The sequence below is a fragment of the Lonchura striata genome, chromosome 8 (assembly GCF_050655825.1).
Source record: "Lonchura striata isolate lonStrDom1 chromosome 8, ASM5065582v1, whole genome shotgun sequence".
Classification (NCBI taxonomy): Eukaryota; Metazoa; Chordata; class Aves; order Passeriformes; family Estrildidae; genus Lonchura; species Lonchura striata.
The window spans coordinates 28,646,368-28,668,127 of NC_140710.1; the positions used below are offsets into that span (position 1 = coordinate 28,646,368).

General features: G+C 46.9%; 1 pseudogene across 1 annotated transcript in view; it reads right to left on the minus strand.

Moving 5' to 3' along the window:
* Positions 1-21,760, minus strand: part of LOC146766799 (uncharacterized) — a 115,636-nt pseudogene that overhangs the window by 86,904 nt on the left and 6,972 nt on the right. Inside the window, exon 1 of the transcript XR_014956845.1 lies at positions 1-21,760. This exon is cut by the window's right edge and continues 6,972 nt beyond it. The product of XR_014956845.1 is annotated as an uncharacterized LOC146766799 (transcript).

Sequence of the window (21,760 nt, forward strand, 5' to 3'; positions counted from 1 at the left end):
CTCTCTCCCAGGCAGGAATAATTAAAGGCATCCTTTTCTTGCACTCCTCATTCGAGGGGGCTGACAAATTGCTCTCTCAGCAGTGGTGGGTGTTTTATAGAGGTGAGCTTCTCGGAAAGGCAGCTGCCTCAGGATGCGGGTCACCGCAGTCACCGCCTCATGGAATCACGAGTTCTGCAAGTCCAGAGACGAATGAAGAGGTTGCAGCTTTCCTCCACACACACCAATGCAGTCACAGCAGCAGCAAGAGCCTGTTCAGACTTTCTCCTTTCTGGCTCTTCCTTCTCCTCCAAGACCAACAGGTTTTGGCACCTTATGCAGGATGGGGACTTTACCTTGGCTATGGGGTCTTTACAGAAAGCCAGCCCCCTGTCAGGAATACAAACCAGTCTGGTGAGACCTAGAAATCCAAAAGAAAGTGGAGGTACCCATCAGCACTCTGTTTCTGGCCTCCAAACATCCCAACACTTCCCATAGATGAGTCTTACTCCTCTCCCTCCCTTCAAGGGTGTTCTGTGCCAGCCCACCTTTCCCATCCCACACACAAAGCTGTCATGAAGTCTACAATCCTAATACAGGGCAGTATCAGGGGGACATGGCTACCAGCCCTTGCACAAATAAAATCCTATTACAACAGAGATCCCAATTCCAGCCTTTATTTACAGAAATTATTACTACAAAGGACCCTGAGGGAAATCACAGCTCTATGCTGCATACACTGAATTCATCATTGCTAGTAAGAAGCCTCATAGTGTTTTGAGACACACCAAGATGCAAATAACATCTGCATTATATGTCATGGAGTGGGAGACAAAAGGGAAAAAAAAAACAACCACAGCCTAAGCAGTCACAGGAAGAAAGAAAGGGAATGCCACGTGTGTTTCTTTTGTCCAGCCCAAGGCAATTTTTAACCACAAGGTGCACTAAATCCTTTGTGCCGCTCAATTAAATTTACGGCTGACCTAAGCTGTTGTTCTGCCAAAAAAGAGGAGTCCAGACTCAAAGTTGTCCACAGGGTGAACGGCCATGGCTCTATGCAGACATGTGGGCAGCCCAAGGAGAGCAAGGAAGGGAAAGAGGAGGGAGATGCTGCAGGGCTGGAACAGTTTGGAATTGCTACCATTTGCAGTATCATGAGCCGTGCCAGCACTGACACCAAATCCTGTGCTGGAGCATCTTCTCTCAAGTGAGGGAATACAGATGGGGAAGGGGAACAAACCCCCATTGCACCCTCCTGAAATGCCACATTTGGACAAGCAGGGGAAACGAAGGCAACAAGCACCTGGGGCACCCTCTCACCTGCAAGTCATGCATAGCCCACTGATGGAACAACATGGTCCAGCAATCAGAGCATTCCCCTGTCACAAACCTTGACTGGCTGATAGAAGCAAAGAGGGAAAAGGGTTGTGATGTTCAACAGAGAACAGACAGCTCTTCCTGGGGCACAACCACCTGTTAGATGCACACTGTTCAGGCATACTGGAAGGAAAGAGGAAGAGGAAGAAGAGAAGACTTTACACAAATCTACAGGAGCTGCTACTAAAATTTACCAGCACAAAGCAAGCAAGGCATCAGAGAAGGGGGGGTGAGATCTCTGACACTGCAGTGCCAGTGCAGGTACCATAGCACTGTTGTAAATCAGAGCACTGCCACCAGACTGACTGTATGGATCACACCAGGCACCATCAGAATCACACACACCTGCTACAGAGAGACCTTCTCTAGCAGAGGGGTCTCCCTTGCACTGCAGATACTTGTAATAACAACCCATCATCACTTTGCTGTACACAGCCAAAAATGTTGACTTTAATGCCAGGCCAAGGATGCTCTCAGTGCCTGACCTGCACACATTTCCAAGTGATGTTTCTTCAGCTATTTCCATCCACCTCGAAATTATTAATCCCGTCCACTTGAAAGTATCTCCCCAAGCCTGAAGCTCCCATGTCTCAACATTATCAGAGAAAAGCAAATCCTGACAACAAGAGGAAGATCCCATCATGGGATGGGTGAATGTGACAGTTCTTCAGGAGGGAACCAGGAGAAATGGTGTTGCTCAGGGACAGCCCAGGTAGGACTCTCTTATCACAGAGGGGACATCAGCACAGGGTGCAAGCCCAAAGGCTGAACCAGACTTCCAGAATTGGAGGCTAGAACCAAACCCTTCCTTCTTTGTGTCTTCAATCAACTCGTCTCTCCTGCTGCTGTTTCCAGTAGAAAGAGAGGCCATGGTCTTCCTCACATCTATGGATTACAGCCAAGGCAGCAGCCTGGACAAGGCAGGGTAACACAAGGGCTGGCCTCTGCAAAGCTGTTCATCAGTATTTCAAGGTGAATCTGACAACACAGCTGGTTTCCTAAGTGTTAAGAACATGCTTTGCTCCAGCCTTTCATCTCAAGCAACACACAGCGCCAAAGGGCAGCTTGCCAAAAGCAAAAATCACATGCAGGAGGAAAAGCATCACCCCTGGGAAATCTGCATCCAAGGAAGGCTGGAAACCTCCCCCCCAAATCTGACAGAATTCAAATCCCTCCCCTGCTGAGACAGTCTCTTTCAATTCCTTCAGTGGATGTATTTCACGCCTCACCTGCAGAGTGACTGTTTCCTGTAGAAGGAGGAACCATGCAGAAGTTTGAGCACAACACAAAGCCAAACCTGGATTGTGTCCCTTTTTTTTTTTTTTTTTTTTACCCTTTCACCCCCTACTGAGGCATGTCAGGAGTAAGATTTCAGAGAGATCAGCAATATTGTCAGTGCCTGAGCCCCCTGCCAGCAGCCCTGAGCTGGCAGGAACAACACAGCCTCTTCAGGAACCCTTCCTGCTTGTTCTCTCCTCACAGCACAATTGGAGGTAAACTCACACTCCAACAACAGTGCTGTGGGTGAGTCATCCTCGCTGCTGTCAGCTGCAATGATTAAGGATGAAATGGCATCGCTTATCAGCAATGAGGTGGCTGCAGGACCACGGAGACAGTCACAGACTGGGACTAGGAAACAGCCCAAAGCAGGGACTTTCTCAAAAGACCTAACCTTTTGTCCAACTCCTACACAAAGCTCAGCATTGCTTCAAAGCCTAAAACCAACTTAAACTTATCTAATTGCAGAGACAGCAACTGGCTCTTGCACATGCCTATGGAAGATAAAACTTTGAGGGGCTCAATGATAATTTTAGGACCAAATTGTGTCAAGTTTTTAATGTTTTCAAGTCAGGAGACCTACAGGGTCAACAGAATTGTGTTCACAGATCATAATGGCTCTGGCTAATCACTGCCAGCTCTTGGCTGGCTGCCTGGTTAAAACTTGGATTACTCCAATGGGAAGCTGACCCTCATTTAAACTTAAACCCACATTTTACAGCTTCAAGTTGCAGCTGCCAGGCTCTCCCTGACATAACTTCTTTATGACATTGCTGTTTCCTCTCACACTTCTAGTGAGGCACCAAGAATCAGGGCCATTAGCAAGGTCTCATAGTTGACAGGACTAAGACAGCAACCTCCAGCCAGGAAACCAGTGTGATACATTAAATAGCTGAGCAACTAAACCCACTGGCTAAAATTACTTGCAGCAGAACATCAGTCCTGTGGGGAGGTCTCCCTAAGCTAGCCCACATTAATATCTATTATTAATAATACCCACGTCCTTCCACTCACACACTTTCCCCTCAAGATACAAGAACAGGAAACCCGTTGCAAGAAAGAGCCACACAAAGTATTAGGTAAGACATTTCAAGGGGACCTCCCCAGCTCCAAAAGCAGCCCCTGAAGTAGCCCTTGGCCTGCAAGACAGGTACCTGTGTTCTCATGGCACATGGAACCCTACAAAGTCATGACTCACCAGCCTTTCAACCCCTGGAACAACAAACTAAATGATATTTAAGGTCCCTTGAAATACAAACCATTCTATGATTCACAACAGAGTGGGTATACAAGAGATCACTCTTTGCTCAAATATATATAATTTTGGTTGACAGCTGTAATGGACCTCAGAGCCTTGCTCTCCAGGGGAGATTCAGTTGGAGATCACCTGCAGATCAGCTGTCTGACTGGAATATAAAGGCAGGCATTGGCACTGAGAATGGTGCTTCAGGGATTCAGAGCTGCTGCTTTCCCAAATGGCCAAGTAAAGAAGATAAAGGAGCTGTAGGTTGATCTGATTATTTAATCAATAAGATAATTATATTAATTCAATCATTTGATACAAAGCCACTTCCTTTCTGTTTGATTTAACTGCATTTCAGAATTTTCATGGCTGAGTTGATCGAACACATAAAATAGCAAATTTGTGCTAATTAATTAATATTAGATGTATTTTCCTTAACCAAGAATTGCAGAGGCCCAGAAGCCAAGAGCATTGTCACCCAGGAACCACATCATGACAGCCCATAGATTTGCACCAGTCACCACACAGCCAACTGCCTGTGCCAAAATTCATCCAAAATTCAGGACAACTGTAGCACGAGAGGACCTGGCAGAGAACAGAGATGCAGGGTATCCACATCCTTGAAGTGTGGGCATCTACACTTAATAGAAATTACCACTAACAGTAATGGAGCAAAAAAAGGAATAGTATCAAATAATATCAGTGGTTTTCCATTTACAGGGAAGAGGAGTAAAGTGTCATCCTTCAGGAGGATGGAAGATTTTAGGGGTTCACTTTCAGTCTTGTACCCTAAGAGGATGCCAGCTAGAGAAGCCAGTCAGCAACACCATCACCACCCCTGCCCAAAGCTACAGTTACATGGTGAGCCCCACCCCTACTATTATTGCCCCAGAGAACAGTAAAAGGGAAAAAAAAAAAATCCCACTACTATTAATGCCCCAGAGAATCACTGTAAGAGGAAAAAGCTGTGATAGCAACCTCTACCTTGTTGGACTGCAGGGGATTCCTCCCCAGGGCAGGGAGCAAGTATTCTTCACTCTCCTCCCCAAAGGTGCTCCACTGCTCCCGTTGCTGGGCAGCAACATTTCAGAAAGCAGACTGAAGATGCTGGAGAAACTGGAGGTGTCTGCAATGACCTTTGGTTTTTTCTGCTTTTCCCTAGGAAGGACAAAAAACACACTCCCACACTCCTGCTTGCAACTGTATCTCTACAGTAATTCCCAGTGCTACCACAACTTTCTTTCAGGCTTGTTTCTTTTTCCTCCCCCTTTCTCCACTTGAAAATTTGCTAACCCCTGACACTGCCAGGAGAGATGCCGCGAAGACGATCGTAGGTCAGCCTTCTTCAAACAATTGCAGGCCTTCTTGCCAGGTTCCTCTCTGGGTAATACCATTCCTCCAGCAAGGAAGAAAAGCCTCTAATTAAAAAGACCTGGACAGCAACCCACCAGCTCCCACTCCTGCCCTGATCAATGAAGCTTGCTAATTAAAAGCAGTTGACCTCAGCAAAGAATGGCTTGGAAGAGATTAGCCCACGGGAGAGTAGATTTAAGAATTAAATTACTTGACTGGTCTGTTTCATTTTATTTTACAATCCCTGTTCTTCCTCCTCCCCTCCACAGGTGAACAGTTGCTTTGAGGACTCAGTCCCAGTTTGTAAGAGCAAAGGAGCAGAAAGTACAGCCTGCTGTTTAATTCACTGTCAAACACCACAGGCTGAATGCTTGGGACTGTCGAGGCAGCTGCTCTGTCTGATCACCAGGTGACAACTGAAAAATGGCCAGGTGGCACCTAATTTCTGCAGTTTGATTAACTAGTCCTTTGCACCCCACCACATCAACAGGACTGGGGACAAACACACGGGCAGTGCCTCAGACACTCACTCTGACTCCACAGCCAGGCTCTCACTGACATATTTATTACAAACCCCCAGGAGATTTATGCCCAGCAATCAAAGGGAAACAACCACCACCCAGAAGTAATAGTGCTCACATCAGGTCCCCATCATCTGGCCTGACCAGTGACTCACTGGTTTGAGTATCCCACCACACAGGGCTATAAAGCAGGTGAGAATCCTTAGGCAAACTGACATGCAGTAAGCACACCACGTCCCATGTCTGGATCTTGCAGGATGCACTGGGATTTCAAGGAAAGCTCTCTCTGGAGAGCTCTCACATCTAGTTTCCAAGGTTGCTTTGCCCTGCTCACGTCACTGGGAACTGCAGGAGCTCAGCACCCCTAGAAACTCTGTTAATAAGAGGCAAAACAGAAGAATGTAACGCTTCCTTGCTTCAGGAGAATTGGGTTGAAATGTGAGGTTTTTCCCCATACAATTACAAATTCCAGTGCAAAAGTGAAATATGCTCTCATTCAATCACCAGTATTCAACACCACAGAGTAACTTTAAGGGGATTTGCCCAGAGCACATACATTTGCACAGAGAGAAAGAGTATTCTTGAGAGAAACAAGAAGCTTCCTAACCAAATGCTTGGGATTTTATGTATGTTCCACACACAATCTTGGCATTAATTTTCTTTTTAAAATCAGTGTTTTGGAGCTGAGAGGGATAAAACGAAGAGCAGGAGTGATGGCAATCCTATTTGTGTAACTTACTAATCCACTGCCCTTTCTGCTCTGGCATGCCATTTATTTCCTCTTTGCCTCTGATGTGCCTGCAGAGCCTGAAGTGTCCCCCCATACTCCTGACTGTTGATACCAGATCTTCAGAGCATTTCAGCTTTCGCTCCCCCATGATTATTCTCTCTCCTTTTCTCCTTCATGTAGCCTGCAACAACTTGCTTACCATTTTCCAACCAGCACAGCTGGACACATCTGACACTGAACTGACCACCAGAGCAAGACACTTTCTATTTCAGCTGCAATTCCCAAATGAAAATAATACTCTATGGCTTCTTCCAGTTGCCTTAAAAAACACCCTGATTACAGGGTGAAAAAGTGATTGCATAGCATCCAGCAAAAGGAGCTGGTCAAGAATTAGGACCCAAGGGTACTAACACCAGAAAAAAAACCCACAATACCTCCTTATGAATTCCAGCCAAAGGAAAAATAATTCAGCACCAGAAATCTAAACATAGCCAAGCCATCTCAGCAAGGCAGTAATTCGTATTCCTCCCCACTGAGGAAAGTAGTGCATAGGCATGTAGCTTACAGACACAGAGTTAAACCCCAAGCTGCTGCAAAACCAGAGATCTGCCCCCAAAGTGCCCTAGGAGCCCACAGACCTGATGGAGCTCACCAAGCCCACAGGGATGTTGTGGCTCAGGCATTGTTTGAGCTGCATAAACAAAGATGTCTAAGATGTTATAATATGCTGGTACTCAGGACTAATTCCCCAGCTGCCATCCCTGAAGTAATCCCATCATTTTCATTACCAGGAGGGAGCCTACTGCAAACCCAGCCACTTTTCCTTCCAAAGGGGAGAAAATTCATCAGAGATGCAGCAAAACATCCTCATCTGACTTGTGAAGCATGAGATTTCTTTAAAGAAAGTTGGTCTCTCCAGCAACACCTCCCTCCTGCCCTAAGGAAGAGAAGTACAGAGAAGCATGACGAGAAGCAAAGCTGGGTAGTCCATCAGAGGAAGGTGCTGAGAAGATGCAATCCCTTCCAGCTACCTGGCTGAAATTCAAATGTGTCTCTGGCACATTTCTAACAGGAGGCAGAGAAAAATGCAGTGCTTCCTTCCAGCCTTTCGGATCTACAAACCTCTCCCAGGCAGCAGACATTCTAGTCCACCTAAAGGAGGCTAGAATTAGAAATTAGACACATTTGTCATATAAAATTTCCAGGTACAAGGAACAAAGCTGAATTTTTATCAGGGAGAGATGGTGTAATAACACTGCAGCAGCTGGGAACTCCAGTCAGGTGAAGGTCAGGGCTGCTTGGCATCCACTACAGTCACAGGCCTCTCAGAAAACCAAAAAGAGCAAAGGACAAACAGTTCCCCTTGGCAAGCTTGCTGCTGTCCAGCTGGATACAATGGGCTTTGAAGGTTGGAAACTCAGCGGGGCTGGCTGCAGTGAAACAGGGAGGAAACGGGAGATATGGCAGAAGAAAAAAAAGTTAATCTTCAAAAACAAAATGGTTTTGTTCATCTTCTCTTTGGTCACCAAGTTAGCTCCAGCTGTGCCTTGGGTCTGGGACTGAAAGGAGAGCACTAGCTGGAACCCTAGGGAATTACATGTCTCCTTTGTACTGAGTTACAGCTCACATTAAAATGAGGGTGGCAAGCCCTGAAGGTGCCCTTTATCCACATAAAGGGAAAAGTGCTGCAAAAGACAGACCTTGATAAACATGATCCAAATGGGGACACATTTGGCATCCCTTGGGGTAGGTGACAGCTGCACAGGCAATCATCCTGACAGTGCTGGGCAGGGCTGTGGCTCTGCCTTTGGCCCACACCCATTCTGTGGGGGAGAACACAGGAGAATGCAGGGATGCTCAGATTTGGCTGTGTCCTATTTCTCCTATCAAATCTCTGCAAAATCAGCATTTGTCCACCTCCCCCCTTGGAAACCTAACAAGGATCAACAGCTGGAGGCCCCTTACCACTGCCAAGCCCAGCACCCAAGGACCTGCCATCTGTGTTCCAGCCTGCCTTTTGTACTGATTTGTTTCATTTTTGCCCTGATTGCACGCCTCAGGCAGGAGACAGTTGCTCTGTGCAGTACTTGGAGGAGGGGAGTTTTACAGCTTGGCTGATGCCAACACACAGATGTTACAGGCTGGGTCACGGCAAGGTGCTAAAGGCCTTCAGAAATGTTGCAAAGCATTAATTATGTTCCTGCAGCTGTTCTTTAACCCTCATCCATGTCTCCTTTCTTCCATGGGCTGCCAGAAAGACAACTGTGAACGGGAAATCAAAGCAGGAGGCTTTGAAAAGAAGCAAGGCAAAGTCTTTAAAGGTTAAAAGAAACAGCACTCTGCAAAGATAGAGCTTTTTTTAAAGCTGTTTGTGCCTGCCACTTGCTTGGACACCTCCTCTTCTCCTATTTTGGTGCAGCGCTGAACTCCAGCAGCATCCAAGGTGAAATGGAAGAGGTCACCCAAATCCTGACATTTCACAGAGCACGTCTCAGCTCGAAGGTTGATCCATGAGCTTGGGAATACTTTGTCTCACGAGACTGGAGCAAGGAAAGATTAGTGGTATGGGTTTAACCAACCCCCCCATCTGTGCAGATCTAGAGATGAGTGTTTTCCACACGTTTATGTGAACCTCTTGAAGCAAGTCCAGAGGAAGGCCACAAAGATGCTCAGAGGGATGAACACCTCTCCAATGGAGATGGGGGGGAGAGTTGGAGCTGTGGAGCCTGAAGAAGAAAAGGCCCCAGGGAGACCCTAGAGCCCCTTCCCATGCTGAGAGAGGCTACAAGAGAGCTGGAAAAGGACTTAGGACAAGGTTCTGGAGCAACAGGAAGAGGAGGAATGGCTCTAAACTAAAAGAAAGGAGGTTAAATTAGATATTTGTAAAACATTCTTCTGTGCGAGGGTGCTGAGGCCCTGGCACAGGTTGCCCAGAAAAGCTGTGGCTCCCCTATCCTTGGAAATGTTCCAGGCCAGGCAGGACAAGACTCAGAGCAACTTGGTTCAGAATTACCCACTGGAATTCCCATGGAATAGGAAGATCTGTAAGGTCCCTTCCAATCCCAGCCATCCTGTTATTCTGTAGTCAGAAAAACCCTATTTTGCCCCAGCTGGGCCAGAGCTGTACTCGAACAGACCAGTGACTAAACTGAACTGCAGAACCCAAGCTTAGAGCTTTTCCCATCCCTGCTATGGAAGCTGGGGTTATGCCAAGTGTCAAGACAGCATTCAGGCAGGCTTAGCTGTGACAGCTCTGGGAGATGTAGGAATCCAGGTCTCCTGAACTTGTCTCTTGTGCTTCAAGTGCCCTTGACAGCCAGCATGTGCCAGGGCTGGCAACACATCCTCTGGTGTCCCTGCACAGGCATTTCTCTGGACAATGGGAGCCCTGGAAAACATGAAGCTACTGCTGAGGAAGTAGATCCATGCCTACAGCATAGTGTCATTCAGAGTTGCCACTGCAGGAAAGCAATTAAGGAGGTCTACACCCACATTTGAGCCCTGCTGAAGATCAGGACTAATGAGCATTCACACACCACCAAGGCAGCCATTCTGCTGCTAAAATTGCAGCCTGCCTGAGGGGCCATCTCCATACCCCACAAACCAGAGGTTCTCACAGGGAGAGTTTGTCCACTGCTTATCTTCAGACCAGTAAAGTAAATCTCCATCTCAAACACAGGCATTCACTAACATCTGCATGGGCTGGGCTGCAGCTGTGCCACAGGACATGAGTGGGTTGATAAAGCCCACCAGGCTCCTAAAAGGCTTCTCTCTTCCCTATTCCCTGTGCTTTAAGCTGCAGTCAAACAGAGCATAACTCCTTTTAAGACTTGCAGATGTGTTTCTGAATCTGGCTGGGCAGCCTGTGCTGGCGAGAGGGAACAAGATTGTCTGTGGAATCCTTTGTGTTGCAGCTCTCTGTGCACAATAGGCTGCCGCGCACTCGGCTGAATAACTTCTTATGCCAGACATGAAACAAGGGGGAGAGAAAAAAATAATACAGGCACAATAGCAAACAAACAGGCAGAGAGAGTGAGGTGATGGAAAAGCAGGCAGGAATAGCTGTTGTGCCCAGACACTCATTTCAAACAGCATCTCCCACATGCAGAAAAGCATAAACTAATAAAAAATAAGTTTTTGCCTGATACATCTCGGACGTGCCTTCAGCTGAGGATCGTTAGGACTCAGCACACTGGCCAGGACTTGAACTTCTGCATAATGGCCCCAGACAGCTGCTGATACCCTCAGCTGCTGCTGGCACAAATGTTCACTCCTCTGCATCACTTTGGAGTCACGATAACTAAAAAAAAACAAATACCCCAATGTCCAGGCCTTGAAAGGGGATCCACGATAGCATTAAGCACTGAACCCCAAGGCCATGTAACACCAGACTGGGCTATGTTGACAGCCACAGTGAAGGAGCTTCCTCCAGGTAGCTCAGGAGCCTCATCCCAGGTGCCAAAATAGGATACAATTGCTCCCACACCAAACAGTGAGTGATGGCTTTTTCCCCTTCCCTCTGGGGAAGGCTGCCCCTGGTGAAGCTTGCAGCTGGGTAAACAGCCATTTCAAGCAGGAATTGGAGATGAGCAGTGTCACCCTAACAGTCCTTACACCCTGGCCTTGGGCTTGCCCTCCTTGGGCAGCTGCCCTAGAGCAGCCAAGGGTGGTCCAACATCAGATTCCCACCAGGATGTACCAACAGCCAAATAAAATCAGATTAAAGGCTTTGCAGGTGCAGTTTTTGTGTTAAGACAATTCTGGACACCCCCATTTTGCCTGAATACCAGAAGACAGTGTTTTTATCTAATAGAGCTCCACAAACCATGTGGCCCAGGTTGGCTATTTTAAAACAACATTCAGCAGAGGCTTTTGTTTCTGACAGAATAATTTAACACCTCACTCTTTCTGAGTACTCTCACCCCAGGCATCAGAGTGGATCAGAAAGGCTGTGTTGGGGAAAACCACAGAATTATTGAGGTTGGAAAACACCTCCAAGATCAAGTCCAACCACTGATGCAGCAACAAAACTCACATCACCTGTGATCCTGGAATAGAAAATCCTACCTGCCCAAAAGATCCCTCAGCAGGGACGTGCAGAGAGGCAGCGTCTCCAGCAGCCTCTCCCAAACAGCAGCTTTCCTCTTTCCATTCTTTTTCCAACATTCTTTATTTATTTTTCAATCTGCTTCCCTCCTCTCCCCCCACCCCAACTCCAAATTCATGTTATGTAAATTTTACAGAGGGGTTGACATCTTCTGATGAAGATGATCCCATTGGTGTTATTGTCTGGCTGTCAGCTCCTGGGAAACAGGCGAGGCATGAGGGCGGTTGCTGTTTTTAACCAGAGGCCGTGTCTGACTAGAGTGTTAGGGGAGTTAATGAGCACTGTGCAAAGGGAGGGATGGCTGGCAGAAAGCAAACAGGGGAAGCTTTATTTTTACATTTCATTATTTTTATGGGAAAAATAAGCCTGAGACCTTAAGGGAGGTATAAAGGGGATTTTTTTTTTTTAATAGCAGAATTTGCAGCTGGAAGAAGAACCTGCTGAGATGTTCTGTGCCTAAATATCAAGGAGGTGTTGGGGTCTCCAGAGAGGTTACCTTACTCTTCTAGGTTTTAACATCTGTGAGTGTGCATCCACACACTACAGCTCTGGGAGAGAGTCCTCTGTCGCCCATCCCAACCATCCACATACAGGATGGATCTTCTCTTGGGGGTCACAGTCTCCAGGCTGCACCAAGGAGTCCAGACAGGCTGGGAGCTCCCCCTCCAGCTCTAAAGCAGATTCACACCACTCGGTGGGTGCTCAGCACCAAGCAAGTTGAAACCAAAACCAGTAGTCTCTAGAAAAGATGGATGGGGCCAGCAAGCCTGACACTATTCCCCATAAAGCAACAGAGAAGAGGTTAAAAGAGAAGATTTATGGGCTTATATCTCTGCCAGAACCACCAGGTGATCATGTGTACACATTTCTCTACTCTAAGACCTAATTTTCCACCATTTCCCTTGATTTGCTGTTCCTATTCTCCCATTTCCTTGATTTAAGGCCCAATTATTTCTTGTCCTCTTGCCAGTGAAACAAAATATTTCATAAGCACTCCTGCTGCCTCTCACCACTCCCTCCCTCCTTTGGATGCTGGTTTCAATGCCTGACTCATGCTTCGTGTTCTCTAAAATTTAGAGTATTTTAGTGAACACCTAACAATGATTTTACCATTTTTCTCAGTGATACAAATGGGATTTGGCACCAACTAGCTCACTGTTGGAATTTAAGTGAGTCTGTGGTTGCCACAGCTCTGGCAAGTCTTTGCAAAGCAGTCCCTGGAGATTGTCACCTGGGCAAGATTTCATTGTGTCCTTCACAAGGGATGAGCCACAGATCCTGGACTGAGCTGGAGGTGACTGTGTGCTGGGATATGGAGAAGGGCAGACAAGTAAAATCTGTAGCTCACCCAGGCCAGCCCCAGCCTTGCAGGGGAGAGCTGGGCACTACCATCCCTACCCAGTCCTGGATCTGGTCCTCCTCCTTAAGGATAATGAGAAACTCTGCCCTCATTAAAAGGGAAGAATGGTGTCACTGGTGGGTCCCCAGTCTAAACTTCTAAGCACCATCAAATCTCCCAAGTTCATCACAGACTGGCTTCTGTCAGCCCACTGAGCACCAGTCCTTCAAAACATTCCTAGGCAAACACCCTCCCCCCTCCCATTGGAGCAATAGTTTTACAATAAATTTCTATTCCTCTTCCTCCTCCTTGCCCAGGCTTGCATTTCCATAGCATCCTCCTACTAGCTCCCTCAGTCATAACCAAACCTGCCCCAACACAACACAACTGTGAAAAAGACAGTCAAAAGTGCTATTTCAATGTTTCCAACCTTCTTCAAGGAGATGGATCCATAATGTTAGGGGAGTTTAAGCACAGATTCAAAGAGAGGCTCCTTAGGCCATGAGCCTAAGAGAAGGAAAAGCTCAACATTGCTCTGAACAGGGATTCAAAATTGGCTCTCCCATATTCTCAACTCATGCAGGTCTCCAAGACCTTGAACTTCCACAACCATCAGCTGCTTACCTCTACCTGCACAGCATAATTCATTTAGCCTTCATTTCTCACCCCCCCCCAAAAAAAAAAAACAAACAAAAACCAACCAAAACCATGCATAAGCACAACTCACTGGACATGCAGAGTTTTCATTCAAACACCATTGAAGAAATGTCAAATGTGAAAGTTGTAGCTCACCAGCTGGTTCTAACTTGGGTGGCTCTCCAGAAGGGGCATCTCCAGAGATTCTAGTCCTTCCAGTGGCTTGCTGGAAGCAACAAGGAGGAATCACCTTGAAAAGATGGTCAGGAGGAAGGAATAGGATGAGTTATCCTCTCCTAGATGTTTTGAGCTATGCCTGTTCTCTTCAGCCACACAAACATACACCACAGCACATGGAGAAGTGTCCAAACCTGATCTCATGTTCAGATTTGGAGTCAATTGGGCAAGAGACCTGGGCACAAGCTGGGAGATGCAGAGCCATGGCAGAAATCAGGCCCTAAAACATAGCAATGGGAAGCCCTAAGAAGGTCAAAATATTCACACATCCCAAAGTAAGTAGGAGCTGCTCTTCACACCCACCATGGCTGCTGGCAGCTTGTTCACACATTTCATGGAGCCTGGAGGACAAGTTGAGGCCTGAAATGCTGTTTGGCTACACCAGACTTGCTGCTCTCTTATGGGATTGGGCAACTTCATTCCAAAAAGCTTCACAAAATAATCAAACACCAAATGCCACCAGAGCAAGAACAGTTTGGTCTTTGGTTACCCAAGCAAAGACCGAGGTTTGTTGGGGGAGGCAGCTCTTTATCTGAACTTAAAAAGAAGAAAACTAGCCCTAGCTAGAAATATCAAGTAGGAATGGAAAACATGAGGAAAAATTGAAAGGCTCTGCAGATTTCCCTGTACAAGGCCAGCATCTCTTCACAGCTGGGGCTACACAAGGCAAGACCTCCTCTGTTTTCAGTGTGGCCTGGAAAAAGCCATTCTGTGGGGCATCAGACCTGCTCTGGACTCCTTCTAAGGATCAGCCCAGTGGGGGCTTCTGAATTCCACTCACAGCTTGGGGATGTTTGGGGGATCAGCACCCCTCAAGATCTCTAAAATCCAGAGGCCTCAGAGAATCCTAACCAGGCTAACTTCATCCCCCTCTTGGTACAATCAGCTCTGCTAACTGTATTGGCCTAAGGGTTAGTAGATTAATATCACTTTTAATTTATCATGTGGCTGTGGCTGGCTGGAAGCATCACCTCCAGAGGAAGGTGACTCACCCTAAGCACACTGTTTTCTGAACAGATTTCAGCCAATCCTGCCCACTAGACCAGCTCCCCTTCAAGCTACCTGTCAGCCCAGCACAGGAGGGACAGCCCCCAAAAGCTGACACACCACAGTTCATATTCCTGGCAAGTACCAGCACAGAGCTTAAATCCCTGTAAAGTATTGGAAACGGTAAAAGCTGGCCATTAGAGTAGTTTTATATGGAATAGATATTCTAGGTTGTAAAGTGTGTTTGGAGGGATCATTACACTCCCTCAGCTGCCTTTCCTCAGAGGAAAGAAGATAAATGTCCAGGAGGTTCATAGCCCAAGGCAAGGGAAATACAACATCCTCTGGAAGAGCAAGCAGAAGTACTGGAGAGCAGAGACTCTGCTCGGAGCCAGCGTGACCAGTTTCCCCAGCATCCCATCAAAGCCAAACCACCCATGGCAAGCCCACTCCAGGGCCTCAGTGCCACTCTCCCAGCATCCCAGGTGTGTGGTGTTAGGGAAAGAGGTGCCCATTAGAGAGCTCACCCCAATCCTGGACACCATAGCAGTGTCAGGGATGACTCAAGATAACAAGACTCAGCATGTGAACAGTGCAGTGCCTCTGTGTGCTCACTCTGCTGCCCAGACAGACCTTCCCCCATTTGATTTGACCATTCCACAAGCACAGGGATGAACTGTGTGGTCCTTGGGGAGCTCACTAAGCCAGCATTTCTGTAGGAAACAAAAGCTTGTTCCAAATCTAAATATAGCTTTAAAAAAAATAATAATAACAGCCTCTGTCTGATCAAGAGAAAAGTGTTTGGAGGGTAAACTGAAACAGAAGTGTTTGATGAAATTTATGGGGAGGGGGAGTGAGTTAGAGAGGTCTGAACTGAATCCATCCCTTGAGCAGAAGTGTAACTACATAACCCTGAAGTCCAGGTATCATTTCCTCTGCAGCCTGCCAAAATGCCAGAGGTCCTTCAACCTCAGCTATTTCATGATTCTGTGGGATGCAGAATTTATGGTACTCTATTTTGATGCTAGGAATAGGAGGGATATGGTTAGGGCCCCAGCAGATCTTCTATCCCTCATCCCACCTCATCTGATTGAATCCAAACCTTTTTAACAAAGAAGTCCATCCCTGTTCCCTAAAGGAGCTGATAAAAGACATTTACAGCCTTGGAAGAGCAAATGTCCACCAGAGATCAGTTTTTCCATTCATCCATGGAACGGATCAGATCAGAAGAACAGGGACAACACAAACCCTAAAATGCACAGTGCCTTAAATGCTGAAACATTTCTCAACCTTTGCCAGATTTTTGGGGGGGGGGAGAAGACAGCAGAGAAGAAAGATGTAACTTGGTTTACTGGATGCTCCTAATCGAGCTCTAGTGCCTAGGATCAAAGATTAGTTGATTAAAATCCAATTTCAAAGCTTATTAACTTTTGAATGAGAAATGCTGCTATGGCGAGCTTGCTTGGGCAGGCTATTTCTGGCTTGGCAGAAGCGGCTGTCAGGGAAAAACAGCTCTTTGCTTATCAGCACCCAGCTTAGACCCAGATGAGGCAAGAGGATTTCACCTCCTCAGGCCACTTTAAATCAAGACTAAATGAACAAAAGGACTTCCCTTAAGCTGGATATTAAAACCAGTTGGGCATTTCCCCTTCATGCCACCACAGCTCATTTGAAAACCTTGCAGAGCCTTTGTGATGTTTTGCTAAGTTACCCAAATTTCACTCCTGCATGGCATTCTGGCAAGTGACAGCTCTGACATGAAGTCTCAAGATATCTTCAGCCCACATCCTCCTTGCCCAAGCAACTCCTTGTCCTTACAGCAGCTGTGGCACCATGACCAGCTCTGTCCCACTACAAAAGGGGCAGGAAACCCTGGCACTGCCAGCTGAGAGAGGTGACAAGCCAAGCTGAGATCTGTTTGCCACAGGCTCTATCCTGAGGGACATAAATCCCAGCTCCTAACCTGAGATCCTTTCAGGACACCCAAGTATATTTTAAAGCATGTAAGACAAAGAATCATGGAATCATTTAGGTTGAAAAAGACCTTTTAAGATGTAGGGTGGAGCTGCATCCTGGAGCTTTAGGGTTGAACACATTCCTTGTCCTAAAGTTAAGCACTGCCTTTGGGGAGCCAGTTCACCCCATCTCCTCCTGTATGAACTAATCCTAATACTGCTTGCAGATAGTTTCCCAGTTTCTCTGCTTTTTCCCAGGCACAGCAACCACAAAGATGAGAACTACAACACAAAATACAGCAGCAAACTTTTTCAGATAAAAAGAGCTCATTTCTCTTTCAGGTACAGAGGTTTTCAGAACATCTTTCATCCAGGGAAACAGTATTTATGGCCATCTGTACCCAAACAATGGACTTCACCTCTTGTGCAGAAGGACTGAGTTTATCAGCCAAATGCAGTCATTTACAGGGACTCACACGTGTTTTGCAAAGGTCTGGGTCTGACTCTTGTCCTGCTCGCAATGAAACACATGATGTGTCCTCAAAAACCATCAGAACAAGAGGAGGTTAACACCAAAGCAGAAGGGAAAAGGCAATTCCTGCTACTGTACTTAAAAGAGGGAAAGCAGCAGGCAGTCTGGGTGACCAAGTTTGCTTTGAAGAGTGGTTGGTGAAAGCTACATGACAAATACCTTGTCTCTCCAGGAGGCACCTCAGTAGCTTCTTTCCTCTCTCCTGCTGTGCTCCAGGAATCATGGACACACTGCCCAGAGCAGCATGGTTGAAGGAACTCCACTTCCAGACCCAGCTACAAACAACCATCAGATCAGTAAATGACACAGCAAACACTGACTTCTCCCTGGTTCAATTAAATCTTATCTTTAACCAAGGAAAAAGGAAAACAGCCTTGCAACCTGCCTCAGGTACACATGAAGTATGCAGGAGCTCTTCAAAAGGATTCCTGCTCCTGTAGATCAGGCACAGGCTTTCAGAGAAAAAAAAAAAAAAAAAAAAATCAGTTATTTCCACACATCTTGTTGCCGTGTTCAACCAGGTTCCTGTTACACATAATGCTTTGGGGGAGGAAGCAGCATGGATAGCACAAACCAGAGGCCTCCCCCATCCCTGACAAACCCTAGAGAGAAAAGGGTATAGCTGCAAGCTTCACCTCCACATGGGCACAGCAGGGATCAAGACTCTGAAACCAAGCCCACAGAAAACTTTGAACATAGAGAAAAAATGTTGGTGCAGAAATGTTGTAGCATAAGAACTCCCTGCTTGTGCTGAGGCCACTCTTGCCTTGGGGAAAGATCATTGTGTGTCTCCACTAAACTGCAGAGAGGTCAGGATGGAAAGGCACAGAAGTTTCTTCTATGAGTAAAAAGCTGTTTTTTAAATGACCTCTAGAAAGAGAGTCTGACTCCCCTGTCATACAGCCCATGCCACCACACCAGCCCAAAGGGCTATGGGTCCCCACACAGACTGGGAAAGGACCAGGAGATCAGCATGGGCTTAAGTGTCAACCTTAAGCTCTACTCTGTGCTCCCAAGAGCAGCAGTCCTGCTCTCTCCTGCAAGCTTAACTTGTGTATTCCAGCAGCGAGCTACAACTGAGCTGTGAAACAACACTTGGAAGCAAAGGCAACACCAGATCAGCCAGGCAAACACTGAGGAGAGGTGACAGTAACAAGGAAGGTTATGTTTAGCCTCACATCTGTGCTGTTTGGAAGCTCTCTTCACAGGGAAGGAAAAAATAGCTTAAGAATAAATCTTTTACTTGGAAAACGTCCAGTCTGGGAATAAAAAACAAGAATCTAAGAGAATGAGTAATTGGATGGAGAAAGATTATCGAGTAGGTGAGGTCAGGAGATGCAAGAAGAACAAATGAAGGACCACCAGCACAGGAAGGATTTGGGGAAAGCAGCCATCTTTGGGGCAGACATGCATGCTCCAGCTGTCTCACCAGGATCACATTTTGGAGAGGAAAGAACAGAGCCCTGTGCTGCCCCCACTTTGCACAGACCACCCTCCTACAACAGGGGGAACCAGCTCTGTCCTTCCCTGGCCTCTTCCATCCCAAAGCTCAGCAGAAAGCCAGATGCTAGGCAGGAACTGGGAGCTACTGGTGAAGGAAGCCCAGCGTGGAAGACATGGAAAGTCACTGAATCTGTGTCTTAGTTTGGAGACAGCCACTCCAAACAGTATCCTAACATCATAGAGTCCACCTGCACCTCCTCTGAAATGCCCCAGTCCTTCCTTCTCTACCCTCACTCAGCCCCACCTGAATTGCATCCTAGTACAACAGGAAGTGCCAGCACTGGAGTAGAAAGGCACATGCTGTTTGCTCAGGACCAATTCAATCACACATCATTGGAGGCACATTCCCATCTACTCTTCCAGTGCCCCAGGAGCCACCACACCATGGCAGCAACAGGATGCTTCTCTGCCCACCCCAGACCCAAGAAAGCAGCACCATGCTTGGTTAAAGTGCCAGACAAACAACCATCCTGGCCACATAATCCATCTCCAGACTGGCTTGCTGGGGATATTTCCCCATTACTGCTTCTGTGCTGTGTGAGAGATCCGAGTCCAGCTACATTACAGGTGGTTGAAAATCCAATTTCCTTCCCCAAAAACCAAAGCATGTTTGCACCTGCCTCAACCCCCCCTGCACCCTGCATAAGGGTGAGCACAAAGCCCACATGGCATTAATCCTCCATGTTCATATCAGAAATCCAAATCTCTAATTTACTTCATCCTGAAGTCCCTTAAATGTAAGCATCACTCCTGGTCCTACTTCTGTATTTATTTTTCAGGTTGCAGATATAATTGTTATACTAACGGTGCCTTAGTTGTGATTATAAATACCCAAACTCCCATGCCTATGTATGTGCAGGCACGCATCCACACACACTCATTCTTTTACCTCTTGAGAAATGGGTCTGTTCCGCTTTCTTCTGCTACTGATAAAATATTGATTAGGGAATTTGAAAATTTGAAATGATTTAGGAGTCCCTGGATGGGAAACGTAATGTACTGTGCCGGTCGCATTATGAGCCATCCATCACCTGTCAGCAAGCAGCAAGAAAGTGACAGAATCAATACAAACGTGTCTGAAGATGGGTTTAATTCATTTCCCTTCCCCCTCAGGCCATGGCTGGAGCATCCCAGCTGGAGGAGGAGGAAGCTCGGTAACACCAGCCCAACCTCAATCCACCCAAAGTGCAAGGGGGCTAACTTCTTCCTTGGCAGTCCAACCACATCAGGGCAAAGATGGGTGAACTTGGCCACATTCCCAGGGGAGCATGGCCATGCCAGCCAGCCAGAAATTGCTAAATCAGATCCTGAGGGCTGCATGCAGCTGCCCTCGTGCCCTGAGGTGCTCTGGGGTACCTGCAACATCCATGTGGGTCACAGCACCTGCACAGTTCCTACTAGGAGCTGCTTTAATTGACTTGGGCAGGTTGTTATTTGTCCCTAAAGCCTTCCCATGGATGGTACTTCCAACCTGTACCAGCACATTTTATGCCATGAAACACTCCCTTACATTAGTCTGCTTTCAGAGGGACCAGACTGGGCAGTCTGGTGAATCAGTGTGAATCTCTCCTTGCTTCCCTACTTCTCTTTCTGCAACACCCACCTTAAGTCAGCATGACCTGATCCAGCTCCTCATTCCTCAAGCATTTGTTGTCCTCAAGCATTTCTTGGTTAGCACTCTCACCAAGAGCACTAAAATAAAATTTAAAAAAAAAATTAAGGGCTGAGCAGAATCCATCCATAGGGCGATACATCATCCTCCCGCATTTTACAGATGGATTCAATTGGCCTGTGATCCCATTTTGCAGATTCCCTTAGAGCACCGTAATTCATCCTGCAAGGCATTTCAAATGAGACCGGACAGAGCACCAGAGAAATGACAGGAGTCAGGTGCCCTGCCGTGCTCCCCAGGAGCAGAGAGGGTGACCAGGCAGGCCATTGCTCATGTGTGATTAGAGCTAATTATTCCAGGGCACACCGCAGGAGGCGATGGCAGCACAAGGGCAGCTCAAACAAGGTCAACAGAGTTCCCAAAAGCTGCTCCTCAACTCAAGCCAGCCCACCATGGGCTACCTTAGGCAGCAGCATTAACCCTGGCTGTAGAGCACAGTGTAGCACAAGGGATGTTCCGCAGCACAAAACAACTTTTGGCCTGCCAGCTGTGGGTGGAAGAGCCAACAGCCTGCTGGGTGCAGAGCTTCCACCTTGGCTGGCTCTTTGTCCTGACAGAAGCCTCTCCCCTCTTCCTGACATCTTTCAAGGCTTCAGGGAGGCAGCAAAGGCTAATGGATGCAGGAGCAAGCACTCGTCTTCTGGGCTGATGATGTGGCTGCAGGTAGGACTTCTTGGACAAAACTTCCTCATTCATTTTGATTTTAATTCCATTATTTAATAGACTGCAAAGCCCTTAATGTGGGAGTCTCAACTACTGCAGCTGTGCAATTCACTCCAGATATATCCCTTCTACCTCACTATCCCTAATAGACTCAATAAATGGTTTCCAAATCCAGCAGAAGTGCTCTATTTGCTGCCTAGTATACCATATAATCTTTTGCAGAGGTAGTATTGATCTTATTAAACCTGCAGCCATTGAGTCCTCAAATGTGTCTCAGTATTTGGTTGCCTCCAGCAAAGCAAAGTACCTCTTCCAGCAGCATGCAGATGACAGCACCAGCCTACACTGACCCGGAGACAAGAGGATCAGTGCATTCCTGAGAACAATTTAATAGTCAGTAGAGCCATGGCTTTAGGGTATTTAGTCAGAAGCAATATCCTGTCTCAAAAAGAAATGTCTGAGTAATTTTAACTGTAAGGGACAGAAATTAGGGACTAATTCAGGCCGTAACAGGTACTGAATGCCGAGTCCAGAAGCAGCTCTGCTCGTGGCTAATGGATTTTGCACAGCGAGACTGGCTCAGGGCTCTCAGCTCATCCCTCCAGAATGCTCACAAGATTCACTTGCAGCCACTTTGCCAAATTTTCC